The sequence below is a fragment of the Pseudopodoces humilis genome, chromosome 13 (genome assembly GCF_049639895.1).
Source record: "Pseudopodoces humilis isolate 2021_Gansu_Grassland_sample_001 chromosome 13, ASM4963989v1, whole genome shotgun sequence".
Taxonomy (NCBI): Eukaryota; Metazoa; Chordata; class Aves; order Passeriformes; family Paridae; genus Pseudopodoces; species Pseudopodoces humilis.
This window is the reverse complement of record NC_142212.1, coordinates 2925753-2947962: the sequence shown is the minus strand read 5'-3', so window position 1 is coordinate 2947962 and position 22210 is coordinate 2925753. Positions and strand designations below refer to the sequence as shown.

The following is a 22210-nucleotide window of genomic DNA, read 5'->3' as shown; positions in this document are numbered from 1 at the left end:
GTCTTGCCCCTCCTGAAGGGGTACCAACCCTCCTGTAGCACTTCTGTGTCTCTCATGGGATGCACAAATTGCCACAGGAATCCAGAGAAAGCGTAAGGATGTAATATTTAACTATGGCTTGGAAACAGGCCCACCACCACCAGGAAGGAGAAGCAGCTGCTTTGTACTTTTCCAATCTTCACGTGCAAGGATAACTCAGCCCTCCAGAAATAAAGATTAAACCCAAAAGCCACAAAATGCCACCAGAACTGTCCAAATCTCTGTGGCATACATGAGATTTATAGTTTTCTGTAGCTTATAGCAAAGGTTTAACCTGCAGAGAGAGCTTGTCTCTAATACAGTGTTGCTCCCAAGGACATATCCTGGTTAGATCCTTAAATAGATATTAACCACTTAATCCTCAAAAAAACTTCCATATTTCAAAAAAATCCTTTCATATTTCTAAAGGATTTAGTAGCAAATGAGTAGTTGTGCAATTATAAGTGGTTCCATAATTAGTCTGTAAAAAACACAGCAAAATTAAAGAAAAAATCACAGTGAAATTAAAGAGAAACAAAAAGAAATGCAAGATGCAAAATCATGAAAAGTGCTGGCCACATAGCCCATAGCAAGGTTATTTCTGAAAGACAATGGATTTTGTTCTTTTTGTTAACATCAGGGTCAGGATACAGCAAAACACAGTTAAACCACAAGTGCAAAATTATCCCAACAGTCTTGGGAGTCTGCAGGAGGCCCTTTGCAAAATCTACATTTTCTTGTAAACATGTAGTGATATTCCCTTCTTGACCTTGTAAGATTTTTATTTAAAATAGACAAGAGATGCTGGAAGGAGAAGCTTTTTCCACCCATCATGGAATTATATCCAAAGTAACTGGTAATCAGTCCCTTACAAATATTTTACAGTGATTAACAGCAATTCCTAATCAATCCCAGTAGCTCTAACCAGGCTGGGGGTGGTCACAAACTATTTTGAGTGTATTTTTCCTCAGCCCACATTAGCACCATCTGCTCCTACTACTTTATATTTACACACCACAACATTTTGGGCCCGACTTCAGATAGATTTTTAGCAATTTACAACAGAACCAAATGGCTCTGGGGTACCTGCTTGCTTTGGTGATTCCCACCTTCTGGAACAATGTTTCCTTTGCTGCTTGCACTGTTGGATTCCTTTGCAATAAAGTCCTTGTCACAATTTCTATTTGTAGCTTCTAGATTGATTAAATATAATAAATAAATAAATATAAATTTAATAAAAATTAGTAAATATAATGAAATATAATAATCACTATCTACTGCAACCACACGTTCACTTCCAGCTCCCACACAGTAAATAGGATTTGCTTTAGAAAAGCCAGGACAGCATTCCCATATTTGTTTGGACTCCTGGTTGTACTCCCATCCTTCTGAATTTTAATGGAGCAGGGTGATGATACACTGCTGCTCAAAAATGGGTTTGCTCGTTGCTCTTTTCATTGATTGGGTGTCCTTCTTTAGCCCTAATTGCTGTTAATTGTTGTTGTGCAGACCCCAAGGCCTTCCCTGGGAGCCCATACTGGTTTGCAGGGTAGAAAATGCAACACAGATAGGCTCCAAAAAGGGACACAAAAAATGTAACATCTGGGGATCAGGGAGAGGCTCAAAAAAGGACACAATCTGTGCCAGTCAGCACTGGGGTTGATGCTACAACAGGTTCCATTATCCCTCTGCTGACACCCAGGAAATAACCCAACATTCCTGATCCGTCTTGGCCACAGAAACAAAGCCAAATCCAAATTTAATGGAACAATGGATTTACTTCCCTGTGCTGAACCGCAGAAATTAAAGGCTCTCTCTCACAGGTACCACAAATCACAAGATTTGCTCCCCTTCTCCCATCCCCTTGCCTGGGAGGAGACGAGGGTGTTAAAAGAGCCCACCCACCCATTTTTCCTGCTGTTTTGCACCTTTATATTAATGTTTTTGGAGTCTGTGGCCCGGGATGCTGCTGCGGGCAGGAGTTGGGCAGTTGTGACTTCCTGCCTCAGGGGCATTGAGCTCCTGCTGGCCCAGGGAGCTGCACAAAGCCCGTCCTTGGAGACACACCAATGCAGGAAGCCAGCACAGAAAAAGGGAGCAGCAAGTACTCAGAAAGGCAAAGTAATTTGCCCAAGCAGGAGGCTGGAGCAGAATTTAGAGCAGAGTCTCTTTGCGTGCCAGTGCAATCCCTTAACCTTCAATAATAATGCTGCTACACTTTCCTGACGGCCTCTTTTCATCTCCAGCATGTACAAATGACTAAGTATGAAAGACTTTTTGCCTCGTGGAAGCAAATAAAGGCAAATAAAAGCACATAAAAGCTCTAGCAAGCACCACGGTCTCTGGGGAAAAAAATAAATAAATTTCAGTGTAAGTAATTGGGGGTGATGTTTGTTATTTAATTTTTACCAATCTCTAAGCTCTGTGCCATTTCTCTTCCCAAAGAAGAGAATTCCCTGGCATGCCAGAGACAAATTTGCTGGCAGGCAGTGTTCCATGAGGGAACAGAGATGGAGAAGGTGGTCCTGCTGCCCTGAATCTGCTCTGCCAGTGCCTAAATCTGCCAGAGCCAGGCCTGGGCACTCAGCATGAGAGGCCACCAGTTTGGGAAGCCTGTGAGAACCACCACGCCGCCTAAATTATTTGGAGGTTCCACATCCCTGAAGTAAAAAAACAACATTTTCATGATGTGAAAACACGATGCCAAACTCTCTGCCTGCCTTCTGAAGGTGCTGCTCGAGTCCCCCAGGATTTTTGCTGTGTTTCAGGACTGGAGGCAGCTCCCTTCTGCTCCTGTGCCATTTTTTAGAAGAGTTATTGTTTTGGGTGAGAGCAGGCAGAACCACGTGTCAGAATGCAGCAGGAGGAACATCATTCCAGCCTGAATTCCTCACATTTGAAGGAACAGTGACTACATTGATCAGCAGCCTGCCAACGGCTCCTGGTTTGGGTCAGTCCCCACATCACACACAAGAGCCCAATGCTGATGAGGAGCAGCAGCCAAAGCAACACTGAATGCTTTGACCAAGATTCCAAGGCTGAAATTCACAGATCTGACCCAAACACCCAGCTTTTCACCAAATGGTTGGTTCTCCTCAGCCTCTAATTTCCCACATAGCTCCCAAGGCCCAATTAGGCCAAATTTAAACCAGACACTGTCTTAAAATGGATCTCTAATCTGAAAAGGCTCTTAATGCTTGAAATGGGGCATCTTCACCATTGTGGGGGTGAGGAGGAGATAGAGAAATAAAGTTTTAACAGTGTTTACAATTCTCTTTATTAGATTTAAAAATACTACTGACGTTTCAATTTCATGCTTAAGAATGAAGCCTCAAGAAGAAGAAGAACAATTCCTGTAAAGTGATGCTGAAGAAAAATTAAAGCTTTGAAGATCAATTCAAATCCAAGTAGAGCTTCAAAATCACTAATAAAACCAACAGTATTTGGGCCACAAAAATACAACATTTTTGTTTTGGATGTCTCCCTTGTGCTTTTGCCACCTCCAGTGATTGCTTCAGATTTTGGGGATATTTGAGTTTCTCTTAAACCTGAAAACTCTGTCTGAAAGTGCCAGGGCTGAGTTATTGTTCAGGGGATGACATCTCAGCACATCTGAGATCAGATTTTGTCTGTGTGGCTGTGCAAGTCACTTTGGGTGACATCCAGAGGGGGAAGATGTCTGCAGCTCCCAGACCCACCCACCAGGCAGGAGCTCCAACATCAGAGTGAGGGCTAGAAATACATTTTGACAAACAGAGCTAAATTATCTTTTTTTCTTCTTTAGAGGCCTGGCTGTGCCACCTTCGTGCAAGTCGAGCTTCTTTCAGTTTCTATCATCTTATTGTAGTTCATTTTTTTCCCCTCAGACTCCCACAAAACTCCTTCTCCAGTTTTAGCCCAACTCAAGGCCTGCACTTCCCCAAGCCTGGTGGAGAGGAGGCAGCTCTGGCAGATGCTGTTTCCTGGTTTACAAAGCTTCTCGACTGCCAACAGCAGCTGCCAGCACTGCTAATCCAAAGGATTCTAATTTTGGGGCTTCCTCTACGTTTTAGCTCGTGGCTTCTTTTAAATAGCCCTCTTTTCTGAATAAGAAAAGTCTTTACATTTGTGATTCTTACATGCAGTTATCATACAGAGCAAAGCAAACAAAAAAGGGCTGCAGGCACATGCACATGTTAATGCAGTTAAGACTCTTGGCAGGAGAAACTGGAGAAATCAGACTGTTTTGGAGGGGGTGCAGTAGAGAGAAGAAAAGCCCTGAATCTGAGGTTACCCTTTTCAGATATAGCTCCAAGCTAAAGCCACGTTTTCTATCTGTTCTGTTCTCTTTGATCCTCAAACTTCAATCCAAAGCTTCAGGTTTAAATGGGATTTCAGTCTGAACTAAAAGCAGTTTAAACGGAAGCAAGAAATTCTTCCCCCCTCACCCCTCCTGCCAAATCGGGAATTTGAAGCTGCAATATCTTCATGCTTTGCAAATCTATGAAACTTTCTGCCTTGAAGTGATAAGGACAAACAATCAGGGCACTCACTCTGAAGGTAGGAGATAAATAGAACAATTTGTTTTCTTTCCAGTTGAAAAAAGGGAAACATAAAAATAATAAAAGTAAAAAAAAACTTGAGAGAAATTTGAGCATTTTGAGAGTGGTCAGTGCACGAAGAGCAGTCCTTGCTGCTTTTGGCTGATGGCTCAATGGCGTGACAATGCCAGCAGGGCAAGGCTTCACGCCTGTCCCAGAGGATTTCCAGCCTCCCTTGAAGACAAGCATTGGGGTCAGAGTCTGTTCTAAAACACTGACATTGCTCAGAACAGAACACAAATGAGTTTGGGGCGATTTTGGAGCCGTGAATCCCGGCCCTAATTCCTGAAACAACAACTCAGCAGCATCTCAGATCAACTTCCTGGAACTAATTGGCCTTTAAGAGATGCAAACCTTCTCCTGAACCCTCACAGGGCCCTGGCAGGAAGTCTCTGCTTGGCTTTGGGGCTCAGATTTGGATTTGTCAGGTGGCACCTGAGGTCTGGGTGCAGCCCCTGCTCACATTTCCCTGCATCAGTCTGGAATGTCGAGCCCTGGGTGAGGGGACTTGGGATCCTTTGCTCCAGGGCAGTCATATCTGTGCTGTGGCATTTTATTTATAAGGTTAAAAGTGCACCTGGGTGGTTTGTACCTGCCTACAGTGATGGTTTAAATAGGTTTAATTTGAATTTATTGAAGTATCGTACAAAGATTTCCAGTGTGGAGGACACGCATGGAAATCCATCACTAGAATTTTTGGTTTTACCTGTCTGGAGCTTTCTAGCTGCAAAGAAGCTTTGAAGCTTTGCTGCTTTGGTCAAAATAAATATATTGAACAATCTCCTCAGGCATGCCTCGAGCATCCACCAACAACTCTCCTTGCTTGGGACCATTACAAATATCTGCCTCTCACTGCAAGCCAGTAATTTCAAATATAAGACAAAATATCCACTTTCCTGGCTGCAGTGTAAACACAGAGCAACAATTTCCTGCCTCGTGAAGAATCGATTTGTGTTTGGTTTTGGGTTTTTTTATTTATTTTCAGTGAACTGACCAGCAGACATCTGTGTACCAGCAGTGCCACTGCTCAGAGCAGTGAACGCTCTGAGTTGCTGTCTGGTGAGCGTCAAGGCTTTGAGGACAATTCAAGACAATCTGGAAGTAAAGGTTAATTCTGCAAGCTGAGAGCTGCTGCCAACATCTGGGACAATTTTCCCCTTGGTCTGTGCCCCAGAAGTGCTTGGAGCTCTGGAACTCCTCTGTCAGGGATGCTGAGGCCACACCAGAGCACAATTAACTGGGGTCATTGATCAGGAGCCCAGGGCAGCAAGCAGGAGAAGGAGAAAAGCTGCAGGTCCCACTTGGCACAGGTCACCTGGGTAAGTTCAGAGCCAGCTGTGTTCCTGACAAGGGCCAGGCAAAGGTTCTGAGGATAGCAGAGGTTCCTGGGGAGCCTTGCTGGTGACATGGCATGTCTTGTCCAAAGTGTCAAATCCTCACTTGGAGCCCATTGACCACCTCTGCTCCAAGGGGACAGCTGCTCATTCAAAGGCAGAAATTGAATTATTTACTCTCAGCCTCGACAAAACACGTTTTCCTTGATCTCTGGGACTTGTTTTTCAGTATAAAGCCTTGGGAGCCCAACAACTTCCTCCAGGAGGCAAAGGGGAGAGTTACCTTCCCCTCACCATTTGTTTGAAAAAGAAACCACTTGAGCAAAAGTATGACACATGGGAGGTGTGAGGGTTTTTCCCTCCCTGGAGGAGAGGAGGTTAAGCTAGCCTTTTTTCCAAAGGTACACAGTTCATCAGCAAGAAGTTTAAGGAGGAAAAATGTGTTTTCCTGTCAGGTAAGAGCGCACACAGTGCTTGCCTTGCTCTCAAAATGGATGAGTCTGCAGCAATCTGCAGGACTGACAGCTTTATTTTCATCTGCCTGCCCTGACAGAGCAGATCAGGAAACATTTTTCCAGATCCACACTTGAGGATTTGAACATTCATGCTGATACCACTTTAATCTCATTTGACTCTATAGAAAAGAAAAAGCTCAACCCAGTTATAGGCATTTAGTTACATCAGATAAAACCTTATTTTCTGCAGCAAATAATTTGGTGTTCCCCCCACCCCACTCCTGTTTTTTTTTTTAGGAGCTGCTTCTTCTCCCCCTCAGACTTTCACAGCCTTCTAACTTTGGCAAGGTTTGTGGCACTTGCCAAGGGTGAAGGAATCTAATTTGCTAATTCAATCATCATTTGCAAACTAATGACTGGGAGCACATATAAAAGCAACATTAAAATATCTGAAACAGCAGCTATGGTGGGGAATACATTCTCAGAGTAAACAAAACCACCTTGTAACTGAAGCATTTAAAGCCTGAGTGTATTTCTGGTTCAGGAATTCAGTCTCTTCCTGGACAGCAGCTCTATTATTAATGAAATTAGCAGTAATAAAAACACAGATCAAACCCTCTCCCACAGCTGGGCTCCTCCAAGAACTCCAGCTGGACTGACTTTTGGGTTAAGGCAGAACAACAGGAAGGGTAATAAACCCCCTACTTCTCAATCAGTGCTCCAGATTCACCCAAGAAATGAGATTTCTTAGTGTCTCTCTTTAAATTTCCTCAAGCTCCCTAAATTCCAACTCGGCCTAAAGGACATCTGTATAAAAACAAACAAAAAACCCCAGTGTGACCCAACAGTGACATTCAGTTCTCTCCACTCACATTGCTCTGGGCCAGATCTGTGGTTGATAATCAGCAAAAATTCAGTTTCCTGAAGCACATCTGGAGCTCCTACCTTTAAGCACCTGTAAAACCCGTGACCCTGAGCTGGCAGAGGATCCTCACTGGCAAAAAGAAATGTACAAATACCCCACAGAGCACACTCCTGCCTCCAGGTGTTGCACACAACCCCTAATCTCAGCGAGTCCAAATTAGATTATTGTGCCAGAGTTTCTCCAGGGGGGTTGTGAGAAGAGAGCCTTCAGGCCATCACAGATGCAATAAGAAATTAATTTATTTGAGAAAACAGCCTGAAAATGGGTACTCTTTTTTGACAATCAGGGAAATTTATCTTCTCAGCTGCTTTTGGATAACAGATGAGGAATGTTATTTATCAGCAGGCATCCAGTGATATTTGGGATGGATTAGCAACTATTCCTTTACTGTCACACTGTAGCACATGTTCTACTCCATGCTTTTCCCTTCATGGATTTCACTTTATCTCACCACAGGGACTCCTTGGGATCGATGCATTCCACTTCCATCAGCATCTCAGGGCTGCCCAGACAGCCTTTACAAGCAGGAGCGGATTTCCAGGTAAATCCATGGAGCAGATCTTAGAAAAACATGTCTTTTCACACTGGAACAAATTATGGAGGCATTGATCTTGCATGATGCCTGTGAGTTCTCTCAGCAGCAGCAATTCCTTCCTGCCAGGACTGTACACAGAGCAGCTTTCAGAGGCAAAAATCAATCGAGGAACATTTGTTTTACAGCAAAAGAAAAGGAAGGTGAAATGGCCACAGCCATCTAACAGGAGCTTGTTAAGCTGGAACAGGAACCTGGTCTTCTTCAGGAAGAGCAGGTTTGGCTCTAGAGCACAAAGTTTTCCACATTTCCACAAAGTTTTCCAGGGCTCTGGAGGATGGGGTGGCTGCAAACGCCTCCAAGGGCAGCCCCTTCCCTGACAGAGCTCCTGTGGAGGAGAACGATCAGGTTTCCAAAGGTCACCATGAGCTTCAAAAGAGCAGCTGACAGAATGCCTGTCCTCCTCCCCTCTCAAAATCAGAGTGCAATTTGCAGCATCCAAAGGGTTCTTCTCAGCAATTCCCATGTTTTGGAAAGAGTGTTTCAGCAGCAGTTGGGTATCCAGATCCTTGGGGAGATTTGAGACTCTGAAGTCTGACTATCTATGCCATAAACAACTTCCCTCTTTACCTGTGGGGCTTGATCAAAAGAGGGGCAGGCTATAAATCAGCTAAAAAATCAAACCAGAGCACAGAAAAGCTCTGCAGGGAACAGACCTGGAAGTTTGCCAACCCCAGCTCCAATACAGGTTTCAAATGCAAAACATGAAGAGCCTCCGTTTCTTATCAACCACCATTCCTGCTCGTCTACATTTTATTTCACACATTTGATTGAAAACACTTCAGGGCAGACTGAAGGCAGGATGGCACAATTCAAGTTCTTCACAAGGAAACCCCTGGGTGCTGGTGGGAAGCTCCCAGGTAGCGCAGGATCAGCACCAAGCAGAGCATTCCAGCAGCCAGGCAGTTAAAAAGGCTCAGAAAACGCCAGCTCAGCTGCCACACACAGCCCTGTTGAATAAGCTCATCAAATTACCCACTGGAGCATTTCCAGTGGCCCAGCTGACTTGCTGAGCTCAGGGATTTGCTTGGCTACGCTGGCACAGGGAATTTCAGCCCCATTTGCATGGCCACGGTCTGTGGGATCTGTTCCCTCCAGTTTGTCATCGCTGGGGCTGTGGTGTGAAATCATTTAGTGGTGGAATGGGGGCAGCCAGCTGGAAAATGACAGAGCAGTGCAGGAGCACTGGGAATGGGCCAAGGGAAACCTGCCCAACCTGTGGGCAGCAGGCAAAGAGCAGGCTTTCATTCCTCACCTTCCATCTGCCCTGCTGAGCAGCACAGAGGGGGAAAGAGAAGGGACCCCTCTGATCTCAGCAGCTGTGATTATGGACCACACTTTTAATCTAACAAGTCCATCTCTTGTGCTCTCTTTCTCAGGCCTCAAGTATCTGAAATGTCTCTGAATTATCCTTCTCCCAAGGGCAGACTGCTTTTTTTCTGAGAAGTATTCTGATCAAGAAAGAGAAATATGAATATTTTTCTTCATTCTTCTTCTCCCTTCTGTCACTTTTACCATGCAGAAATGGCATGTTGGTGGATGCCAGGCTCTGACATGCTTACTGAACCAGCTCCCAGAGGATCAACAATTAAGGTGAGCACCGTTCTGTATCACCGATCTCAGCTACCAAAATGCAATGTTCGGGGGACTAAAACCCCTCAAACCCTAAAAGTCCCAGCCTGTTCTTAATGACAAACAGACCTGCTTGCTCTCTGTTGAAGATTTAGCTCCTGGGTTGGTTTTGACTGTGCTTCACAAGCCTGACAAGTGTTCCACACGTTTTGTCCCACTTCTTAAATGTCTCCATTCACTTGCTAGTGGGACCAACTTATTTGGGAAGGATTGCTCAGACCCAGAAGTGGGAATTCTTTGCTGATAAGGCAGCAGACAGCCCCAGATCAAAACCTTTCTCAATTTCAGTATAAAACTAAACAAGTGAAAAAAGCAAGCAAAATTTCTTTCTCCAAATGGGCTTTATATTTAACCTTCAATTATATTAACTGTGCCATAAAAGTGGATGTACTACTGTAATTACACACTCCAAAAAAGGCTGCTTAAAATCTGAAATGATTGTATTGCTTCGTTGCCTCGCTGCTTTAGAATATTTCCTTTTCCAAACATCTCCTACCCTCAGGCCAAGGGAAGTGTTAAAGGTGACAGGATCTCGCTGAGCCCTGAATATCCCTCAGAAAATTGCACTTTCAGGTCCTACAAAGCCAAGAGGAGCTTAATTGCCTGCAACTGCAATTCCAGCCACTGCAAATCATATACAGCTCTCCCATGAAAGCATTAAAGAGCTAAGACTTAATTAGCATCCCTGATTAAATAGCAATTCATACAGTCATTATATCTTCCAGTGCTCTGGAAAAGCAGAGAAGGAAAAAAAAACCAAAAAACCAAAGCCACACACGTTCCTCCTCTCAATCAAAAAATTCACCTCCACCCACTTTCTCCAAACTTTATCCTGGGCAATGTCCATTATTTATGATGCAAAGGCCACTGGCAGCCACGCTCTGAAGGCTCCCAGGTGGAGATTCCATCAGCAAGCTCGAGTGATGTGAGAGATCAGAGAGCCCCTTGGAGACCCCCGCAAGGGCAAGCACCAAAATCAGCCCGGGGAGAGGAGCACAGGAAGATTCCCTCAGGCAGGGAGCAGTTCCAGCAGCCTGGGGCAGGGAAAGGGGGTGTCTCTCATCAGAGAAAACCTCACCTTGCTGATAAAAGTCTCCAGAACAGGCAGTGCTGAAACTCTGCTCCTGTTCTCCCCTGCTTGCTCTTCACAATTTTAAACACACCACGGGAGGAGAGGATGAGCTCTGGGACAGCTGGGATGGCAATTCCTCACCTCCCTTGCTCTTGGGAAATGAAGTGGTGGAAAAAGGGGAGCAGGAGCAATAGTGGGAGGCAGAGACACGTCCAGAGATACCCTCTCTGTCTGGGATAGCACAGCCAGCTGTGGCTTTGGGCTGGACTAAGAGTTTGTGTTTTGTGGGGTGGGAAATCCCTTGGATTATGAATTTCCAGGCCTGAATAGAGGAATTATTCACCTGTTGGTTCTGCCCCAAAGGTGCTGCCTTGTCCCTGTTTCTTGGTGGTTTTGGGAAGATCTCCAGACAAAGAGGAGCAGCATCTGTTGCATTTTTTACCAAGTGGATAATGCAGCACAAACAACTTCTCCCAGCCAGCTCCCAGCCTGGCCATGCTCTCCAGGCTGGAAGGATCATTCCAGCCCCTTGTGAATCTCATTTATGAAGCCAGGCAGGAAAAAATGTACAAGGAGCAGTGATAAGACAACAGCAGCAGCAACAAAGAAGCAAGGAAAGGGAGCAAAAGTAAATTTGCACCACATGTGCAATTATCATCACAGAACAACATTTTATCAGGACAGGTGCAGGATTAACAACGCTGATCCTCTACTGCAGCAAACTCTGAGGTTTCAAGACAGGAAGACAGGTGATTTGTGGCTTTCAATGGTAAGGCACAGGGTCAAGAACTGATTTGGGGCACTACCACACTGCTCCAGGGGAGCACATTGAGATTTTGGTAGCTTATCTCTCAGCCAAGTGGAGAATTGCACTGCAGTGATATTCCTTCCCTCAGCCAAAGTGGGAATCTTGGATACATGGAATAAGTCTGTGATGAGGATAAATAAACTGTCTCGTGACAAGACTCCAGTAAATTAGCCAGACAGACAGAACAATGACAGATGGGATATGAGAGGAGAGGGAGTTGCTGTATTTAGTGTTTGAAATGTCATTTGGATGCTGCTCACTGCTAATGTGCCTCCTGGGCCTTGCAAAGTCCTGCTCCATCGGCCTTCAGAAAGCCAGAGGTCAAATTTCCACAGAATAATCTGAATACTCGCTCATATTTGAACATTCCCTGCTTCCTGCTAAAATTGTCCTCGAGTAACTTTCCGGAACAAAAGTGGTCTCTGCAGCACAGCTGGACAGTCCCTCACATGCACCACATGCTCCTGTGCCACCTCTGGCATTCCTCATTTCTGCCTCTAGTCCCATTCCACACTATTCCCTTTCCAGAGATCCTTCCCATGGGACTGAAGGAAACTCCTTTTTCCCATCACTCCTAAACCTTATCCAGCTATTTGATGTCAACCCCCAAGGCACTGTTTTCTCCCTGATGCTCCACACCAGCCGAGCTCACCTCTGGCTCTCGCTCCTCCAGCTCAGCCACTGGCTCCTCCCGGGGAAACAACCAAGATTTTTGGGTTTTCACAGCCCCAAAGAACTCAAGGCCATCAGGGAGCAGACAAAATAACTGGGAGATGAGTGTGGAGCAGTTTCAGCTGTTTGCACTGTAATACATGACTGCTCAGTTGAGGAAAAGCTTGGAACAACATATGGTCCCAATTACCTCTGTCCTCCTGCAACCAATACTTTTCTTATCCAGATACAATTTATCTGTGCTACTTGGCAGCTCAGCTGGCTCCCCTTCTTCTCCCGAGGAACACAACCACATGCAGATGCTATTTATACACCGGGCAAATTATTTCTGCAACCATATTTTCCCAATAAAGCCGGCCTCGTGTCCCGTCCAAAAGGTGAGAGTCGTGATCTGTGACTGTGAAAGATTCCCTGGCACTTTCTGAAAGGTAAATCCAGAGTCCTGGCAAAGTGTCAGCTTTGTAATTGCATTCTGTGGCCCTGTAGTAGCTCTTTCCTAACAAACAGCTGATGAATTCCACCCCAGATGTGACCAGGAGTCAGTCCCAGGTTCCAGGGAGCTGTTAAATCAAAGAACAAACCTCATAATGAGCACCATAATGATAAGCCTTACTTTTCTCGTGGAAAAATAAGGACATGGATCTGTCCTTACAGGTATTTTGATGCTCTTTTGCAGCTCCCACAGTCCCTTCACAGTAGCTGGGCTCCACAGGAACCACAGGGGGGAATCTTTTCCTCACTTTCTCATTGAAAAGCTGGTCAGAAACCCAGGGGGAAAACGAATGGCACACGAAACCTTATTTCCCTCACTCCCTACAGCAGCAGCTTGGGAGTGCTCAGTTTCTCCCCATTTAAACCTTTCCAAGCCCTGGCTGAAGGGAGAGTCCCACAGCCACACGGGTGACAGTGCCAAATACCGACAAAGAGATCTCAAGGGGAGTGAAATGTGTTTTGGAATAAGGGATTCAGATTTATTTCCCCTTGCACTTACGGTTTTATAAGGTGTGTTTTCATGTTTAGGAGCAAAAGCAAGTCAAAAAAATTTGATTTGCAAAAAAGCCAATTGCAAAACATCTTCTTCTAGGTAAGAAAAAAATCCCACCACACATGAAAACTGCTACAGAAATCCCCACAAATGCCAAATGTCCTCTGTCTTAGGCTCCATTTAATTCATACTGTTTGAAAATGAGCACATCATGCTACCAAAAGCACTTAAAAAACCAGAAACCCAAGCCCAGCATTATTATGAGGCACCATATTTATTGTGCACCAATGGAATCTCCCTGCTCAGCTTATCAATGTCCACAAAAAGCCCCAAACAGGGGAATTTTGTAGCCCAGCTCTGCAAGCTCAGCCAGAATGTGAAGGAGAGGAGGTGTTTGGAGCATCTCCTCTTGTGTCAGCACCCCCCAGGCTGAACACTTGTCACTGTGCCATGTGCTGCAGGTACCCAGCAATTTGTTTCAAAGCAGAGAGCTGGATGCTCAGTAACCCTCCTGAATTCATTTTTCTCACTCTCTGGGAACAATTTTCTAGGCCATCTATCTGGGAATGTCACCTTCCTAATGGGAAGCAAATAACTGCTGCCTCCTCCAGCTCCAGGAGAGCACAGCTGAGCTTTACTTTCCTTTTTATTAACAGTCTACAGCAGTGATGGCACAGGAAAAATGCATTTTATTCAAGACTTTAATCAACACTTGATGACAATTACGTGCTTTCCCTCTTTAGATGTAGCTGTTTGGCTTTTTTTTTTTTCTTTATACTAAAATGGATAAGTTTTGCTTTAAACTGGTGAGATTGATGCTTGAAATTAAGGTAACACCCCAGAATTTTAACACAGCTGAATAGCAGGAGGAAAACTTTGAGCCATCCTTCCATGAGAAACATGCCAGGATGGGTGGACATGTCTTTTTATTTCCCTCATCAGAAATGCTTCCATTATAAAAAGCAAAACATAAAAAAAAAAACCCCAAAAAAGCTGAGATGTTCCCAACAGGTTCAAGGTTTTGCAGCAATTGGGAGAAGCCCAGTGAGCACCGAGCTCTTCTGGGTCCTGTGACTGGGAACACTGAGAGAAATATTCAAAATACGACCTTGCTTCGATGAATTTTTAAAATAAAGCTAAAAAGATAATATTCAATACCAACATTTCTGAAAAAAATGCTGAGCCTAATGCAAGAGCACTGGGCAGCACTGCCCTGCTCATGCAGAGCTCCTGGAGGAGAGCTACAGGAAGAGGGAATAAAGAAGAAAATTCCCTTCTGCTCCCTCCACTATCCCTGGCTCTTGGTAGGGAAGAGAAGGAAGGAGAGAAGAAGGGAGCAGGCAGAATATTAAATACATTATACATGTTATATCTATATTAGATATGTTAAATGTGTTAGATCTGTTAGATAAATTAGATCTATTAGATAAATTAGATCTATTAGAGATGTACTCCTTACCTGCCACAGAGAATCCCAAGGCTCATTCACAAGAGGTTGTCACAACTTTGAGACCAAAGCACCTCCCTGCCCCATCAGCAGCGAGCTCAGCCCAGCACTGACTCCTTTCCAGAGTTATTTTTCTATTCAGCAATTCGATTCCCCAGGGGCTCGTGCACCTCCTGAGCAGCAGCAGAGCTGTTTCCCCACAGCAGCCCTGGGCTCTGGAAGGTTCCCTGACCCTTTTTGTCCCTGGATTTCAAGCTGGGAACACTGTGGTCTCCCAGAGCTGCCGTATTTCTAAAGGAGCTGTTCCTCAGGCTCCGGTCCCAGGAGCGCATTCAGCCATCCCGGGAGCCCTTCCCTCTCCTCTGTGCGAGGGAAGTTCCCAAGGGTTGGAAGCCAAATACTGCTGCCATTGTTGTTGGAGGCAGTGCAGCTCCTCCAGCCCCAGGAACAGAAGCTCTTTTTGGGAGGCAGCATTAACCTTGGGAAGGGAAGAGCTCAGAAGGCTCAGGACTGTCCCCAAACAAATCCTGACCTGTATAATAGAGTAGGTTTTGTTTGCTGAGGCGTGAGCAGATACCACTGCGCTGCTTCGAGTGAACAGGCCAAAGCTATGGATGGAATTATGCCTGCTTATGCTGCTGGGAAGTTCTGCTCTTTGCACAGCATTCACTGAGGTGTAAAACGAGGACTTCATGTTACTTGCTTGGACTCATTTCAAAAGCAATTGCTGCACCTGTTCACACCAAGGCACAAAGTTCTCTCTTTTTTATTTTTTTTCCTTTTTTTTTTTTTTTAACCAGAGCCCAACACCACAAACCCTGGACTGAAATAATAACATTATCTTTTATCATACTCCACATATTCTTTACTAATTGCCTCCTTTCCAAAGTGCATTTTCCCCAAAGGAATCAAAATAAAAATTGGTTTCTGCCTATTAGACAATAAGCAATTCCTTGGCTCTCCAGAAGAACGGAAATCTTTCAGAATTGCACAATATTGATCTCCAACAACACACCCCAGCTCCTCTGGAGCTTCATCTTCCAGGTATTAACCAGGCAACGGGGACTCCTCAAGAATGATGCACATTATAGCCAATTCCATACCCTCTGAACACAGTAAAATACAAAATGAGGTTTCTCCACAGAAAAATCTCAGTTCTTACCCGCGTGGCACAGATTGAGTGAGGAGTTCTCCCCTGTGACTGAGCTCTAAGGCAATCTGAAGCAGCAATGGACCTTCTCCAAACACCCTGCCAGACTGCAGGCATGGTGCAAACGGGGCCCTTGGCTCTGGGAAGCTGTGAATATCCTCAGCCTCCGCTGGGAGCCTCTCTTACTTTGAAGGAAAAGGGAATTTCACTAAAGGGAGAGGGTTTTAACCTAAACAAACAAACGGCACACCGTGGTATAAAGTTATTGCAGTAAGGAGAGAAATCTTCATCTCCCTGTAGCTACAAATATTTGTGTGCTTGGAAGAAGCAGAGAAAGTGAGAGATGTGCTTAATTTATTGATTTATTGCCGTTTATAAGCCAGTCAAGCGCAGACAGACAGCCCAACCCAGCTCACGTAGCATTCCTGTATGAGCCTCCAGAGGCTCTTCCCAAATCTCCTGAGAGGTGAATTTTGGAGATGTCCATCACCTCTAAAGGTGGCCCACAGATCCTGGGGGGAGCCAGGCTCATGGAGGCAGCTGCTGTGGATGAAGCTTTCTATCAAGGAAGGCAGAATAAATCCTCCTGCCTTTACTTATTTATTTACTTGTCTATTTATTTGTTTTTTAAATTGGGCATATAGGCTCCAAATACTGTTTCTTCCTGGTGCAGACATTGGCTGAAGTGGGAGGCTGCATTCAGATATCTCCAATTTTGCACTTCCATCATTCCCATCTTCAAACCACAGGACATTTACGTTTTGTTACCAGCACAAGTATCAAACTCTCCCAATAATCCTGAAGGGATAATGACACTCAGGGCAAAGCTTGCTTAAGAAGGCAAAACCTCGTCACACTTCAGCAGGGCCAATGCTATTTGCACATTTCTATAGTATTCTGTTTCTTCAGGTTTGTTCAGGATGAGCAAACTTGTGGAATTCACAGCAATTCACTGCCTGCCTCAATGAGAGACAAGGAGGAAGCTGAGGAAAGCTGGGTTCTCTTGAGCTTTGGAAGCACTTGTGGGTATCAAGTGGTCAAATTAAACAGAGAGAAAGAAAACCAGCTGTGGGAGGATTATTGTTTTAAAACATTCTATGGGAATATCACATAGCAAATATTTATATGTAATTCAGAATGCGTTGATAAAAGCTCACCATTGGATTATATTAAATAGTGTGGCTGAACGTTTCAAAAACACAGACCTGTGCATTTCAGTGGGATTGAGGTGTCTATCAAATATCCTATGTCTTAGGCTCCATTTAATTCATACTGTTTGAAAATGAGCACATCATGCTATCAAAAAGCACTTAAAAAAACCAGAAACCCAAGCCCAGCATTATCATGAGGCACCATTTTTATTGTACACCAATGGAATCTCCCTGCTCAGCTTATCAATGTCAGAAGCACAGACGTGTGCATTTCAGTGGGATTGAGGTGTTTGTCTTCCTTAGACTCCTAAGAAAAATTAAAAACCCCTATGCTGACGGATTCATGCCTAGTTTGGGTCAGAAATACGAGGTTTAATTATGTTTTGGTCTGATGGCTGGCTCAGACTAGGGAGGGAAGGATGTGGATGGGGGCAGGAGAGGGGTTACAGCTGCCAATCACACCCACAAATAGCAGCACCACTTTTAAGATCCATCAGGTCGGAGCCTGAAGCCTTTTATCAGCCTAGAAATTCCCATTACCTGTGAGTGCCCCCCACAAGACAGCTCTCCACACCTGGCACAATTCAGCTCCTGAATACAAACCCCTGAGTTTAACTCTCCCAGCATTCTGTTCCTATTATGCACCACGTCCTCCAGCGCTTGCAGCAGCTCTTTTCAGGGCTCATCAAGGCGAGATGACAAAGTGTCAGCTCCCAGCTCCCCTTGAAGATCCCCCCTCCCTGTGAAGATGCCAATCTGAGATCCCACCAGCTCGTGTTCTATCACATGTCAGGAGCTAGAAACAACAGCCTGGAGGGTGCCTCTCCCCCCCTGCACTCCTGTAAACAAAGGAACTCTTTATTCCTGGAGTAGTAGATCTCGCAGGAAAGCTGTGAATCCTGACTGCTACATGGCACAGAGAACTCCTGCTCCTGCTGAGCAGAGCTCCTACAAATAAACCCTGCTGGTGCTGGAGAGATTTATTTGCAAGGCAGTTTAGACACCCTCACACACAATTCATTCTGAGTGATCCCAGAGATGGAATTTCACTCTGGTTTAAAGGAGGCTGACACCATGACACCAACAAAATCTAGAGCCTTGTTTTAAATTGGATGGAGTTTATTTTAATTTGCTGTTCCAGAACTGGAAACATTTTGTGGAAGCAGCGTTGACATTAAGTAGCTGGAGCTGAATTAAAACTGTAAGGAGAATAAATGGAAGCAGCATTCTTTTGTGATTCCCATCCTCCAGAGAGAACAATGACCAATTCAGCTTTCCCGGGGAAAATAAGGATCCTCCCACACAAAAAGATCACAGCAGTCCAGCTGCCACCCAGTCCACATTTTATGCTCCCCATCACCATCTAAAAGCACAGCACTGCATTGTCCACTGCTGGAAGGGTATCCAGGCCAGTGGAGCTATGGCTTTCTGCAAAGACCCCATTCCTCTCTCTTCCAGCTGCCCAAATTCAGCTCCAAGAGCTTCCTCTCATCTCCAGCAGCTGTTTGCAAACCCTCCATCTTGAATACCATAGAGAAAAACCTGCTGTACGACAAACATTCCAGCTCAGAATAAAGCTTAGAACAGCCCTTTGCAATCAATTCATGCACAAACACAGCAAATTACCTTTAAAAAACAACGAAACAGACAAAGCAGTGTGCTCTTAACCAGCCCAACCCAGGGGATGTGACAAATCCAGAGACTGGCTTCCCGTAGGAGCCATCCCAGCACAACCACGGGTAACACCAGCCCAGCAGAGCAGAGGACAGCCATGGAAATCTCCTGCCAGGAGCCCTGCTCTGCAGGAACACACCATCACGTCCCTGATGGACGAGAGGAGCTGCAGACAGACACTCCTTTTGCTCTCACACACGAGACAGGCTGCCACACGTGCCAGGTGCTAAGCTGAGCAATCTCTCGTGTCCCAGCGCTGCTTCTGAAGCAACTGTTCTCAGGGGTTTTGCTCTTTGCCTGGTTTGTTTGGGGTTTTTAGGATGGTTAAAGCATTCTGTGGGTTTATTTTTTGCTTGTTTATGCTCCTAACCCAGAGGCAAGCAGTGAGCAGACTGAGGTACTGCAAGCTGAGGTTGCTCTCCGCTGCTGTTCAAACTCTTCAGCTGCAAACTCCTCTCTTGGACCTGGCTCCCAAACCCTGCACCTGCTGGGGAGAGCTGGATTACGTGGAGCAGAATGTCTTGTTTCCAAAAAATAGCAGACCAAGTGGAACAAAATGGTGCATGAGGGCAAAAAAATGCCCTGGTTTAGGCTCCTTGGCCATTCTTTAATCCCAAGGAATGCAAGAGCGAGCAGCCACTCCTTCAGGACCAGGCAGCAAATATTTCTGCACTGCTGCCAAAACTCCTGTGAGCAGCCAAGGCAGGCAGGGAGGGTGGCCTTGACGGTTCCCATCTGCTTCCCATCTGAACTCCCCTCACTGTGGCCATTCCTTTGCAGAGTTAATGATTTCTGTGTGTTCTGTCCCCCAGGGGAGTGCCACTGGCACATCCCTGGGCACTTACAGCAATTTTCCCTCAGTCTGCACACCTCAGTCACCCCCAGGGAGAAACCTGTCCAGAAACCTGCCCAGAAACCTGCCCAGAAACCTGCCCAGAAACCTGCCCAAAAATCTACTCACTTTTATTCTGCTTGCTTTACTATCTGTTTATCATCACCAGTGGGGTTTTTAGATTGTCTGCATGGATGGAGGAACCAGCTCATTTTGACATGGACTCTGTTATCTATGATTGATCCTCACAATGTGTTGTGGCCAAAATTAAGCTACATGAGCTTTGGAGGGAGCCTGAATACAAAGAATTTCAAACAACATCTGTGCCAACTTGAAAGAAGGCAGATTATTGCCCTGCCCCTCCATCTCACCTTAAACATCAGCACATCTATAAATGAAAATAATTCACAACACAGGTGGATTTTAGCCACCAGGCAATCACATATTTTTACCTGCTGTGCGTCAGGCACATCTCAGCAATCCTTTTTTTAACCTCTTGAAGCAAATCCCTACACAAGCAGCTCTGTCCTCACAGTGCAATTCTGTTGAGGTTTTCTACAACTTCAAAAAGAGTGGTCAAAGGGAAATTTAGTGATCTCATGACAGGAAAAACAATCTCTTGAAGGGTTTGCTCAGCACGTGTGTGTTCCTTGGAAATAAAATGGCTTTTGTGTTGCCCAGAAGACAAGGCAGCAAGTTCTTATATAAAGAACAAAAGAAACTAAATGGGGTTGCCTTTCTAGCACTGTCAGTGCTGGCACAGATGTGAGCTGCACATAATAGCACGTGTGGCTTTTTTTTTTTAAAAAATAGACTTAAAAAAACTATCTAGGAAATTTTGGGACACATTTAAAGGCCCATCTAAGCATTTTCCAGGTGCATACTTGTCCATTACTAAACTGCTTTGGCTAAGATATAGAGGTAAAATAAAGGACATTCTTGGAGAACTTTCATTTGAACCCCCCCATCCCCAAGACACTACCTCCATCAGGTACCCATACACTTTTATGTAATCTGCATAAAGACAGGAGCCAGGCTATCATGCTGAAGCTCAATTTGCAATATGAAAAGGTATAAAGCTGTAATAAATCCCACCAGTCACAGTTCAGCTCCCTCCTGTGGGAGGAATCACACTGAGACAAATCCAAATGTTCCACGGCCTCTCCAAATTGCTTTCCAACGATGTCCTTGAGCACCTCCAATTCTTTATTATTTCCATCAAACCCAGTTTCCACTGGAACTACCCCAGCAGTTTATCATCACTCTATAAACCTGTCAAGTGCCTTGGAGACCCCTGGCAACAGCTTTTGTCACTCCGGTGCCTCCCTGGAAACTCTTGTTGTGTAAAAGCAAAATCATCCTGATGCTGAGTGGGAATTGATGTCCTCAGAGTGGATGAATGCAAATGTGGGAGAACAATCTTCCCCAGGAGCAGCCCTGCCTCTGTGGCTGGGCAGCACAGCCATCCTCCTCCTCCAGCCAGCCGTGCAGATGAGATCCTCCCACGTGTCCATGCACTGGCAGGCAAAGCTGCCTCCTCTGGAAGGCTGCTGTGAGCACCTCAGAAGGGAATTCTGAGTGATAAACCACAGCCAGCCCCCTTTGCTGTGTTTGAGATCCAGCAAAACCCTCCCTGTGCTGCTCAGGGAAGGGACCAAGGCTCCAGGGGCAGATTCACAAGCAGGGCAGACTCCTCTTGGCCTATCCAAGCCACTGCCCTTTCCAAGGCACACACTCGGCTCCCTTCCCTGCTGTTTTCTCCAAAAATATCCCTCCTTGTTCCCTCCTCGGCACCACAGGCTGATCACTGGGACAAGATTGCGTTCAGGCCAGCAAGCAGAGCCTCTGTGGGTTTGGGGAGAGGGCAGCAGCCACGTTTTTTCTCACACCTTCTCTCCTAAAGCTTGGCCAGCCACAGGGAGATAATTTACTTTATAATCCCAGTTTTAGTGCAGTGAACAGGGTGGGATCACAGAATGTTGTGCATCACACCCCAGCAATCAGCAGTAGCTCTCAGGGTCATGGGAGTTCAGCCAAGAGAGGGGTCAGGTGGAAGGGGAACATTTGGTGACTGGATGGTTTTCCATGGAACAGCAGCGCCAGATTCCCTGTCTTCCACCTGGCTTTGGTATTTATCCCCTCAAAGTCTGCTTTTTCAGAGAAATGGCAGTTGAGAAGACATTACAGAGTAAACTTAGTCCCTGGTTTTATCAAATGCAGCACCACTTTGGTACGGAAAATTCCTGGTTGCAGAGCAATAGCCTGACAGACATCAGCTCCATAAAACCCCAAAAAACCCCACAAAACCCCATAAAACCCCACAAAACCCCAGAGGCACTCAGCCAGGCTGCTGTGTGTGGTTGTAGACATTTCTGCTTGTCCCCACACTCAAAGCTGAGCTTTCTTTAAGATGCTGCTAGTCCAGGACCAGCCTGGATAGCCCAAGGACGAAGGAGTGACAATCAGTGGCTGTGCCACTGCTGCAGGGTGTCTCAGAACCACCTTGTCACCTTGTTTTGGTGACAAACCACTCCCAGCTGGGTGCACAGCCCGGGCCAGAGCAAAAGCTCCAGCTGACATTCAGTCTGTTCACTTTGAGCCCAACTGGAGAACTTCATAACCCCAGAAATCATCTTAAACACTGCCAGGTGAGGGCAGGAGCCTCCCTGGCCCAGGAAAGGGGGAGTACACACGATTTCACACACACAGATGATGGTGAGCTGAGGATTTGTACATTTCCAGGCAAACCTGGCCAGCTGACCCCTGCCAGCTGGCAGAAATCCCAATCCTGCTGGAGGGATGGATCACAGGACAGGGGAGGCACTGTCCCACACCAGCTCTCACTCAGGCAGGAGATATCTTACTGATAGCTAAAGCCATGCC

At 45.6% G+C, this 22210-nt stretch overlaps 1 protein-coding gene and 1 long non-coding RNA gene across 5 annotated transcripts in view; one reads left to right on the top strand and one right to left on the bottom strand.

Moving 5' to 3' along the window:
- Positions 1-22210, bottom strand: part of SLC6A1 (solute carrier family 6 member 1) — a 58944-nt gene that overhangs the window by 27004 nt on the left and 9730 nt on the right. The window contains exon 1 of one of the 4 annotated variants that reach the window (XM_088061872.1): positions 14533-14705. The exons of the other annotated variants lie outside the window; for them this stretch is intronic. The gene's annotated coding sequence lies outside the window, so the exon portion shown is untranslated. Of the gene's footprint in view, positions 1-14532; positions 14706-22210 lie in introns of those variants that run through there. 4 annotated transcript variants of the gene reach the window in all.
- LOC148183198 (uncharacterized) lies at positions 8905-12464 on the top strand. The gene is made up of 3 exons (XR_015773669.1): positions 8905-8978; positions 9284-9497; positions 10972-12464. It is a non-coding gene; the product is annotated as an uncharacterized LOC148183198 (long non-coding RNA).